The sequence below is a fragment of the Mus musculus genome, chromosome 8 (assembly GCF_000001635.26).
Source record: "Mus musculus strain C57BL/6J chromosome 8, GRCm38.p6 C57BL/6J".
In the NCBI taxonomy this organism is placed as follows: Eukaryota; Metazoa; Chordata; class Mammalia; order Rodentia; family Muridae; genus Mus; species Mus musculus.
Genome location: NC_000074.6, coordinates 95,496,016 through 95,507,300, shown reverse-complemented (window position 1 = coordinate 95,507,300; position 11,285 = coordinate 95,496,016). Strand labels below are relative to the sequence as shown.

General features: G+C 44.7%; 1 long non-coding RNA gene across 4 annotated transcripts; it reads right to left on the bottom strand.

The window, feature by feature from the left end:
- Positions 1-3,891: 3,891 nt before the first annotated feature.
- Positions 3,892-10,887, bottom strand: 4933406B17Rik. Of its 4 annotated transcripts, none has more exons than XR_879116.2 (5): positions 10,342-10,887; positions 9,560-9,785; positions 8,445-8,550; positions 8,021-8,087; positions 6,174-7,179 (listed from the first exon to the last, which is right to left on the bottom strand). It is a non-coding gene; the product is annotated as an RIKEN cDNA 4933406B17 gene (long non-coding RNA). The 4 variants fall into 4 exon arrangements; XR_879117.2 differs by having other exon boundaries at positions 6,174-6,986; XR_879118.2 differs by lacking the exons at positions 6,174-7,179; positions 8,021-8,087 and adding an exon at positions 3,892-4,933.
- Between the last annotated feature and the right edge of the window lie 398 nt (positions 10,888-11,285).

Sequence of the window (11,285 nt, the reverse complement as noted above, 5' to 3'; positions counted from 1 at the left end):
GGGAATGGAATCCAGGTCCTCTTCAAGAGCAGCAAAGCTAACCACTGAGCCACCTCTCCAGCCCCAATATTGTTTTTTGTCATACAGAAAACGACTCTTGTTCCTTGTCAAAATATTATCTGGAGAGTATTAAAAACCTTTAAATTCTTATTAAAATGAGCGTGCACCCAAGATATGTTTGTTAGCAGGCAGATGTTAGATGGTACAAAGGACCATCTTTCCTCTTACAGGAAAGAGTTGTATGTCCCATATCAGAAAAGGCATGCTAAAAGCAGTCTGTCCTGTTCAGAACAAAATTGATCAATGGCCACAGAACAATAAAATCTTTGGTCTATCTTTTATATATGTGTGTGACAAGGTCTCACAATGTAGCCGAGGCTGGCCTCACACACTCAATGTTACTGACTCATTTTCCCCATTATAGATGCGCATGCCTCAACATGCCTGCTAGGATGTTAGCCTTTCTTAGCAGACAGAAATTATTTGTCTCACTGCTGAAATTCTGTCAGTTAACATATAACTTCATCAACTCTGGCCTCCAGGGAGGAGTCTGCTTCAAGTCCAACGAAGGTACATTTCTAAAAAAAAAAAACCAAAACAAAACAAAGACAAAAAAAAACCAAAAAACAAAACAAAACCCGGAAACCACGCCATCTGCTCTGTTGCACAGTGCTACAGAACCCACTGAAAAGACGCGTGCTGCTCTTTTGTTTCTTCAGTTTGGGGGATTTTCAAACGTTCTTCTTTTTTTTTTTTAAATTTTATTTATTTTTATTTGTATACATGTATGTGTGAGTGTATGTATGCCAAGTGAGTGCAGATGATCCTTGAGGCCAGAAGAGGGCGCCAGATTCCCTGGAGCTGGAGTCACAGGCCATTGTGAGTTGCCCAATGGGAGGGCTGCTGGGATCCAAATCCTCACCCAAATCCTCCCAAAGAGCATCTGGTGATCTTAACACCTGAGCCCTCTCTCCAGTCTCTTCTTCCTCTTTACCTCCCTCTCTCCCTCCCCCCTCCCCCCTCTGAATCCACATCGTACAGCATAATTTCTCCCTAAGGGAAACCAGCAAAAGCTCCTGTAGTCCTTTCTCCTCTCCCTCCTCTTCCTTCTCTCCATCCACACTCCAGGAAGGTGAGGCTAGTCCCCTGAGACATTGAGTTTCCTTTAGTCACTGCTCGGACCAGGCTTCCTGCCTGCTCACCTTTCTCTCTCCTTTTCCTCTTTCTTTTCTTCCTCTCTCTCTTTCTCCCTCTTCTACTCCAATTCTTCCTCCTCTACCCGCTGCCTCCCTTCCTCCCAGGAACCCCCTTCCTTCCTTGCATTAAAAAAATATATCCTATTTTATTGAAATATGATTCATATACCATAGAGCCATTTAAAGTACATAACTCCATGGCTTTTGACAGATTCACACAGTTGTACATTCCTGTCACCCTAAAAAGAAGCCCTATCCTGATTAACAGTCACTGTCATCTCCTCCCACCCCTTAGCAACCAGGAATCCACATTCTGTCTCTACGGATTCGCCTATTCTAGAGATTTCTATAAATAAAGTCATACAATGTGTGGGGCTTTTGTGACGGGTTTCTTTCACTTGGCTTAATGTTTTTCATGGCTCATTCATGCTGCAGCCTGTATCAGTAATTCACTATTTTATTACCAAGTAATATTGCATCAGACAGATATACAGAATTGTACTTAGTCAGTCAGTAAATACATGGGTTGCCTCCACCTAGGAGGCTATTAGGAAAAACGCTGATGTAAATTCTTGGAGACCACTTAACTTTTATTCACTGGGGACAGGGATGAGAATTTGTTAATGCAAATTATTTGTTTCTTTATATTTTTAAAAACTGTCAAATCACGCCTATTAATCTGACATGTTTTTCTGGTTGAGAGAACTATGGGGGTGGGGGCTATTTAGAAATCCATATTTCATTTTTTTTTTATTTTTTAAGTTTATTTCCGATTGAAAATTTTCTACATTCAGAGAGTGTATTTTGAACAGATTCACACACACACACACACACACACACACACACACACACACCATTCTCTCCATTCTAATTCCTCCCCTATCCCTATCACTGCTATTTCCTCTAACTTCATGAGGACTCTAGTTTAAAAAAAAATCATAGACTCCCTTTAGCGTATGGCAATCTGCGCATGCGTGTGGTGGCATCTCTTAGTGCTTTAGTAGCCTTTCAGGTGCCTGGAGGGGAGAGCTGATAGGCTGTGGGAGCCAGAGCAGTGGGAGGTCGTGGTGAAACAATGTTTTCTGGACACAACAGAGTAGCTGTGCATATGAATTGACAGCAGCTGTGGCCGCATGCACAAGACCCTCACAAAACCTCAGCAGAGAGTGAAGAGGAAGCCAGGAAGTCCAACCCTGAGCTGGCTGCTGATGGCTGCTGGAAGAGGAGTCTGTTTTCTTCCTTCAGTGTTTGGGGTTTTGTTTTTTGAGATAGAATCTCTGTTGCCCAGACTAGCCTGGCTGTGAACTTCTCAACCTCCTACCTCACAAGTCCTGGACTTCCAGATACAGGCTACCATGCTCAGCTAACTTTATGTCAACTTGACACAAGCTAGAGTAATTGGAGAAGAAGGAGCCTCAGTTGAGAAAATGCCTCTAGAAGATCGGACTGTAGACAGGCCTGTCAGGCATTTTCTTAATTAGCGATGGATCAGGGAGGGTCCAGTCCATTGTGGGTGGTGGCCTTGGGTTCTATAAGAAAGCAGGCTGAGCAAACTATGTGGAACAAGTCAATAAGCAGCATCCCTCCATGGCCTCTGTATCAGCTCCTGCCTCCAGCCCTACTTGAGTTCCTGTCCCGACTTCCTTCAGTAAGAGACTACTGTGTAGAAGTGTAAGCCAAATTAACGCTCTCCTTCTTCACTTGCTTTTGGTCCTGACGTTTCATCATAGCAATAAGAACCTTAAGTAGGGCAGTGGTATTTGAGAGCTACCCAGAATAAAGTGTCCTCCTTCATCACTAGCAAGTAAATAAGTTGCTGCCTTAAAAAGAAAAAAAAAAAAAAGGTTAATCCTTCAGGGAAGCGTAGGCATCTTAGAAAAGTCAATACCATGTTATTTATTAGCTTATCAGATGAGTGGGAGTTTTGACTCATTGAGAAGGGCAGGGAGGGATTCCAGAAAGCTCCAGTAGAAATCTGATAGCACTGCCTAGGAGCCACATTCCAGGACACAGCAAAGGATCAGGTCAGGTCAGTGGCCCCAAAGCACAATTGACATCGTTCACCAGTAAACAGACAGTGGCAGCAAGTGTTGGCATCAGGACCTCCGAAACCTGTGACATCACAGGTAACAGCGTAACCTACATGCCTGTTGCCAAGACAACGGCCACCATATTCCCAGAATCCATTGGGCTCACCTCCCACCTTTACCTGTGATCACATCAGCTTCCATATATATGTGTGTATATATATACACATACATATATATATATATATGTATATATATATATATGTATGTGTATATATATACACATACACACACACACACACACACACATATATATGGAACGCCTCTCCTCTCTCTCTCTCTCTCTCTCTCTCTCCTCTCTCTCTCTCTCTTCCCCCTTTCTCTTTCTGCCACCACCTTCCCCCTCTCTCTCCCAATAAACCTCTTAACTCGAGAAACTGCTTTGGCTTGGTGTTCTGTGTTCAGACTTTAGACGCTATTCTAACACATCAGCAAGTACCACACAACCACATGTGCTTGTCTGACCAAGCCCTCTCAGACAGTCAACAGCTTCTCCAGTGCAGGAGCGAGGATTTAAAAGGAAGAGACGATTAGACAGTGCTGCAGCATGACCCCAGTCAATTCTGAGACTGAGGCAGGTTTATTTTTTCCCAAACAGCCTTTATACCATTTTAATTTCATGCAAGTATTAAGGTCAGTTCTAGGTTAAAGAACAAGCAAGACAACAAACACAGATAGTCAAGGAACAAGCAAGGCAACAAACAGAGTCCCACGATCACCTCTGTGATCACTGTTTCTAAGGGCTTATCAGGGTGACCAAGGTGTCTGAGCCTACTTCACCGCTCTAGCCCAAAGTCCTATTCTTGCCTGAAGTCTACTTCTTTTGTTATTTTGTTGTTGTTGTTGTTGTTGTTTCCTTGTTCTAGCCTAAAATTAGATTCCTGCCTGAAGCCCATTTCCTTGTCCTTGGCCAATATCAGATTCCTGCCTAGGGACCCCCAAAAGTTCTCCACATTTGTCCCTAGGTTTTCAGTTGTATTTATATCATGGATACCCCAACCTGCCTCTCAGAGCACAGGTCCCATCCAGTTAACCAGCCTCCCAAACAGACTCCCAGACCTGCGTTTTCTCATACCTGTGAACCAACCTCCTCATTTACCTTTATGGCTGGTCTCCTGGCTTTCACGTTCACAGTTAGAACAAGGCCTTTGAGAGCCATCCCCCTCCTCTGTTCAGCGTGTTCTGATAGCTTCCGATCATGGTCATTTGACAAATCAGAATCTTTACAATGGTCCATAAATGTCTGCCTCCATCATTCCCTGTTACAGGGCTGTGTGATTCCTGCTGTTCCTCCCACATGGCAGGCACTTCTGCCCAGGCCGCTGCAGAGGAAGCTGAGTCCTGCCAAAACACTCTCGTGCCAAAACCTGCACGGTGAATGAATGCTCTTCCTTCATAGCCTCATAGGGACTTTTTTTGTAACATCCTCTCCTCCAGCTGCAGGAGCTCTGCATTGCCAGACTGAGCACGGTTGGAGGCGGTATGAAGACCAGAAGAGGCAACTCTAGGACAAGTGCTGTGGTTTTAGCTTGAGATGGACACTTTAGACTCCATTCAGAGCTTCCGATATAGACAAGTGCAGTAATGGGGGCGGGACGAGGGAGGCCGAACACACTTCACATCAATATCATGACTTCTAAAAACTGTTCTCTACAGAAAGGAATAAGGACATCTTGAAGTGGTCGTCGGCCGCAGAGCTGGGGCAGGAAAAATATATCAAGAGCCTGGAGCATCCTTTCTAACTAAATTATTGCTGGGGATAGTGACGGACGCCTTTAATCCCAGGAAGCTGGGCGTTCAAGCCAACCTGAGCTACCTGTGAACTTTATCTCTAAACAAACAAGCAAACAAACAAATAAAAAATCCTCAGAACCCAGTTGGAAGGAGGTCACTCCAGCAAAATAACAGACAATTTGAACATAAAAGTAATTTATTGCCAGGCAGTGGTGGCACATACCTTTAATCCCAGCACTCAGGAGGCAGAGACAAGCAGATGAGGCTAGACTGATCTACTCAGAGAAAAACTGTCTGGAATTTTTTTTTTTTTTTTTTAATGCATGAGGGTTAACAATGCGGCTTGGTGGGGAAATGCGCTTGCCTGATCACCTGGGCTCCATCCTGGAACCCACAGAAGAATGAAAGGACTGAGTCAGACCGTTATCCTCTGACCGCCACATGTGCACCATGGCGTGAGCACGCACTCACAGGCACACACACGGACACATCATATAAGCAAGCACACAGCAATTTAGCTTTAAAAAAAAACCAAAAACTGATGATAACAATTGTTTGTTGAGACAAAAATCTCTATATGTAGTACAGGCTGACCTTGGTCTTCTATCTTCAAATCACAACCTCTCAAGGGTTGGGATAACGTCTGTGCCTCTAACCTCAATGCCATAGGACTCTGCCATAACTCACTTAATAAACGAGTTCATGCCGGGCAGTGGTGGCACACGCCCTTAATCCCAGCACTCGAGAGGCAGAGGCAGGCGGATTTCTGAGTTCGAGGCCAGCCTGGTCTACAGAGTGAGTTCCAGGACAGCCAGGGCTACACAGAGAAACCCTGTCTCGAATAAAAACCAAATAAATAAATAAATAAATAAATAAATAAGTTCTTAAGTGTAGTGTTTGTTGAGGACCAAGGAAATTACAGTCTTCTTTCTTTCCTTCCTTCCTCCCTCCCTCCCTCCCTCCCTCCCTCCCTCCCTTCCTTCCTTTCCTTACAGATTTATTTGTTTCATTTATATGAGTACACTGTAGCCGTCTTCAGGCACACCAGAAGAGGGCATCAGATCCCATTACAGATGGTTGTGAGCCAAGATGTGGTTGCTGGGAATTGAACTCAGGACCTCTGGAATTGCAGTCAGTTGTCTTAACCACTGAGCCATCTCTCCAGCCTCCTACAGTTTGTTTCTTTGTTTGTTTGTTTGTTTGAAAAATGCCTCCTAAAAGTTGTATTCATTAAAAAGGTAACATTGTAGTGGGGAAGTCTAGCCCAGTGCTACCCTGATTTAAGTCACTAGCTCTGGGGATTGGACAGTGGACACTGAGTGACCCAGTAAGGTGGAAAGGGATGAGTCTGACTTTTATTTTTGTGTTGTTTTCACCCAGGATACCTGAGCCAAGTCATGAAGAAATGCCCGACAGATACCTCACTGAATATTCTCCAACAGGTCTCCATCCTTCAGACAGATATGGAGAAACTGTTGCCAACCAAAAGGGCTGAAGAAAGTTGGGCTACTAAAGCTGTAGGGGACCCTGACAGTGAGCCCTGTGTGCAAAAGACCTGACTGGAGCAGATGACATTACAATTAGGATTAGACAGTCATGATGCAGAGGCGGTTGCAGATTTGCACAATGCTTCCACTTGGCTGGAGAATTAGGCCAGGTCCCTGCTTGGCCCGGCATTGGTTCCAGTGTTGACACCGTTGTCTATGCGGTTGCGATGGTTTCATCTTCCACCCATAGCTGTCTATGTGCCCTCTGCTTACTCAGTGAAGGGACTGGTCATCACTGCAGGTGTGTGTCATTGGATTGAGTTTCTAGATTTGAGGATGGATTCCTGGAATCTTGTGTTACCATTGCTCTGGGAGCAGCCCAAAGGACAGGTCCCCTGGGCCGTAGAGATCATCTCTACTATGTAGCCTTTCATGCGATGGTGTTCCAGTCAGTTGTGTGGATCCCAAAGCATGCACACTTCCTAAAGCAAAGCCACAGAGTGAGATCTGTAGTGTGTGTTAATTTATTCATCTTGGGGGTGCAGCAGCTAGTGTCTATCAGGAGAGGTAAAAGGTAGTCCGATGGCAGCCTAAAGGTTGTCCTACACTGAAAACAAAAAACAACTAGAGCAGCTGGCCTTGCAGGAGAACAACCTTACTCCACAGCTCCACCATCTGCAATGTGACAAGCAAGGATCGTGCCAAGGTCACAAGTGCCGCTAAAATGACTGTGATTTGGTTGATTGATTGGTTGATTGATTGATTGATTTTTTTTCCATTCATTCCTTCCCTCCCCTGCCCCCTCTTTTTTCCTACATCCAGAATGAAGGGAACTACTAAACTTTCCATAGAGGCTACTAAATAGTGATGTAAACTTTTTGGCAGAGTGCACAAGCCTGCTGAGTTCTAGCCACAGGCTGTGGCTGGCTTGTTGCTGATAAGAGGGTACCTTATCAGCAGTGGTGGCGCATGCCTTTAATCCCAGCACTTGGGAGGCAGAGGCAGGCAGATGTCTGAGTTTAGAGGCCAGCCTGGTCTACAAAGTGAATTCCATGACAACCAGGGCTACACAGAGAAACCCTGTCTCGAAAAAACAAAACAAAAAATTAAATTAAATGAAATTTTAAAAAAAGAAGAAGAAGATACCTACAGTGAGCCTTTGAGTGGAAGAGAGGTGATGTAGGATTAAAGTGGGGGCATAGGCTATGGGTTGCCCCATTGTAACGGGATAGGCAACTTTAAGCAAGAGGGTAGATGTGAACTGGCTTCTGCAGAGAAAGCTGGCTGGATGCCATGATGGATTTGATGAGTGGGAGGCTGACGATAATCCTGAGCAGGACTAAGACATGCTTCAAAGAGCAACTAACTGGCAGGGGAAAGCTGGTGCCTTTGCAAGGCTCAGTGGGCATTATTCCTGTAGAGTTCAGCCTATTTGGCTGCAAATGCCCTGCTCAGCCAAGCACACTGGAAGCCACTTCAGGGAAAAGACTGCAAATCTTCCTTCATGTTTCCTCACCTGAAACCCCAGATTGAAGGTTCATCTGTTAGGTGTCTTCATCCTGACCCGGTTAAAATGCAAGTCCCTTTGAGAAAGCATTGAGAATCCTGTATTTACAATGTTTAAGGCTAGAGATACTTCAGATTTTGTTAGATTTGGGGATATTCTCATATGCATAATGAAATATCTTGGGAGATGGGACCTAAGTCAAAACAGGAAACTCACTTCCATCTCCTATGTATGCACACAACCTAGGGGGTGATTCTGTACTGTGTTTTTGGTAAAGTTGCTCACCCGAAATATAAAGTTGTATGATACTCAAAAAGTTTTGGATGTAGTGCTGGAGAGCTAGCTTAAGCAGCAAAGGGCTTGCTATACAAACGTGAAAATCTGAATTTTGATTCCTAGAACCCACATAAAAGTCAGGAATGATGGCACATACCTGTAACCGCAGCACTGGGGGAGTGGAGGCAGGCAGGTTCCTGGAGCTCATTGATCAGCCAGCCAGCCTGGCCCAAGAGATGAATGTCAGGTTCAGGAGAGCCCCCCTAAAATAACAATGGAGAACAATTCAGTAAAGACACTCAACCTTGACCTCTTACTTCCACGTGCACCCTTAAGTACCTGCACCTTCATATACATGTGCATATATACACATTAACAGGTGTATACTTCACACACACACACAAACATACTGGATAGATAAATAGAGGATAGATAGATAGATAGATAGATAGATAGATAGATAGATAGATAGATAGATAGATAAAATCCAGGGGGTAGTGGCTCACTTATAAGCCAAGTCCTGGAGAGGCAGGGCTAGGAGGATCCTGCAGCTTGCTAGCCAGCAAACCTACTAAATTGGTGAGCTCCAAATTCAGTGAGAGACTCTCAAATTATGAGCTGAAGAGTAATTGAAGAACAACACCCAATGTTAATACCCTTCACACACACACACACACACACACACACACACACCAGAGAGAGAGAGAGAGAGAGAGAGAGAGAGAGAGAGAGAGATTTTGAAGAATTTAGGGTCTCAGAGTTCAAATTAACGGGTATCAGCATTTTATTTACCCTTTGCTCTGAACGGTTTTATCCAGATTTCTTTAAGGGCATTAAGGAGAATTCAGTTAAGTTTGTGAGCTCCCATCCCTACCCAGCCAGATGGGCAGAATGAAAAAGGCCCTTATTGACAGACTAACAGAAATTTTCCATTTTCATGCCTTTTTTTTTTTTGTACTGTGCTGTGCCATATTCTGCCCCTCCCCCACATGCCTCTCTGGATGAAGGACACTGAGTCACTCTCTCAGGGTGATGAGGGCAAAAAAGAATCAAATAGGGATGTTCCTAAGGAGGGTGTGTGCAAGGGATCCAGGGCAGCCGGTTGGACTGCGGCATGCTTTCCCACATATTTGGAGCCCCAGAGGCACCCTTAGGTGAGAGCCCAGCATTACATGTGGGTTCTTGTATTAAATTAAGAAGTCAACCCCCCCTTTTTTTTTACCCTGCTCCTCTTTTCAACTGATGAAAAGTCCCCACAACCTGTCAAGTTACCTGAGTGATGGTGGGGACAACCCCATATACCTTGAAGATATTTATAAACATAAACACTGTCCCGAGACGGAAAGGCATTGGCTGGATTTCCTTCTAGTTCATTTCGTAGGCATTTGTTACCTATCTGCAATCTCACCCACTGAGCCTGGGCGTGTGCTCCGAAGCGAAGCCAAGCACAACGAAAGAGCAGAGGTTGTGTTGTATATTTTTACTATGAGAGAAAGTCCTGGGAAAACACACACCAAACAGTGAGATTAAAGAAGATCCAAAGAATGGCTTTTCCCCTTTTTATCTTACTGACTCCTGACCGCTTTGGAAGACATCTGCTTCCATTAAAGGAAACGTCAATTGTTTACATCAGCAGGCCGAGTAATGGATTTCATTTTAAAGAACAATGTATTAATGTCACTTGGTGAGGACGGAGGAGGCTTTACTTAGTGGAACTTTGTTCAGTTCAGTGAGCATAGGGGCCATCTATGTCATCGGGGAGGAGGGTTCCAGCTCAACTCACTCAAGGGCAAATGGATTTGTAATCACTTGTATAGGGGATCAGTGGGTAGAAGGAACTATCTAGAATATGGAGTTTCTAGCTAAACAGATCAGCTCGCCGGCATTATTGCTAAAGACAGGAGCATTTGATAAGATGTCAAGAACAGAAAGAGGCCACTCTGGGAAGCTATGCTAGCCTGACTCGGCAGGACTTTTTCTCTTCTACAGTTCCATTCACATGTAAGAGGTGTTGGGGTCACTTTTACCCCCCCCCCCCCGCATTACCCTCTCACCTATTTTTGTCTCCTTCCCCTTTTCTTCTTTCCAAGACATCCTGCTGGTACCTTCATGTCCTTTTTGTTTTGTGACCAAGTTTAGTGACAGTTGTTTGCTGGCCACAGGTAGCTCACCAGCATCACACTGCTAGAGAAAATGGCTCCCCTTGCCCAAGCCACTGCCACCTGGACAGGATTTTTGCTCCAAGTGAATTGGCCAAGGACAGAGAGGGGAGCTCCTGACCAGGCTAGTCAGAACAGACTCAGAAACCGAGTCAAGTTTTGGTCAGAGTTTCCTCTAACTGCTGAGACAAATGAGCACACCCAGCAGAACACAGCTCCGTTTGAAGTGGTCTCCTTGGTAACCAAGGTACTCACAGGGCTGCATTTTTACTTTGGAGGCTTTAGAGAAGAATTCATTTCCTTGGCTTTTCCAACTTCAAGAGGCCATACGCCAACTGGGTACAGAGCCTTCTCCATCTTCTAAGCCCACATTCCACTCTTCTCTTGACTGCTTCCATCCACACATCTGCTCCTCTTAACTGTTCTCCCTCCCTCCTCCCCTTGTGAGGAGGTCATAGTGACCCCAAGCACACCTAGGTGACCCAGGACAATCCCTCAATCCCAGAGTGTTTACTTCAACCACTTGCAATATCTTTCCCATGGAGGGTAACATACTAACAGACGCAGAACAGCAGGAAGCAAGTAGGATCGCTTTTCCTTTTACAGTTAATTTAGAGACGGGCAGACTTCTGAGTTCAAGTCCAGCCTGATCTACAGAGCGAGTTCTGGGGCAGCCAGGGCTATGCAGAAAAAACCGACTCAAAAAAAAAAAAAACCAACAAAACAAGATATTTAAAAATTGTTAGACCTGTGTCACCATGCCTGGTTTATTTCATTATTAAATTTTATTCTTTTGCTATTATGTGCGTGTAGGTACATACATGCCACATTAGTGTGGA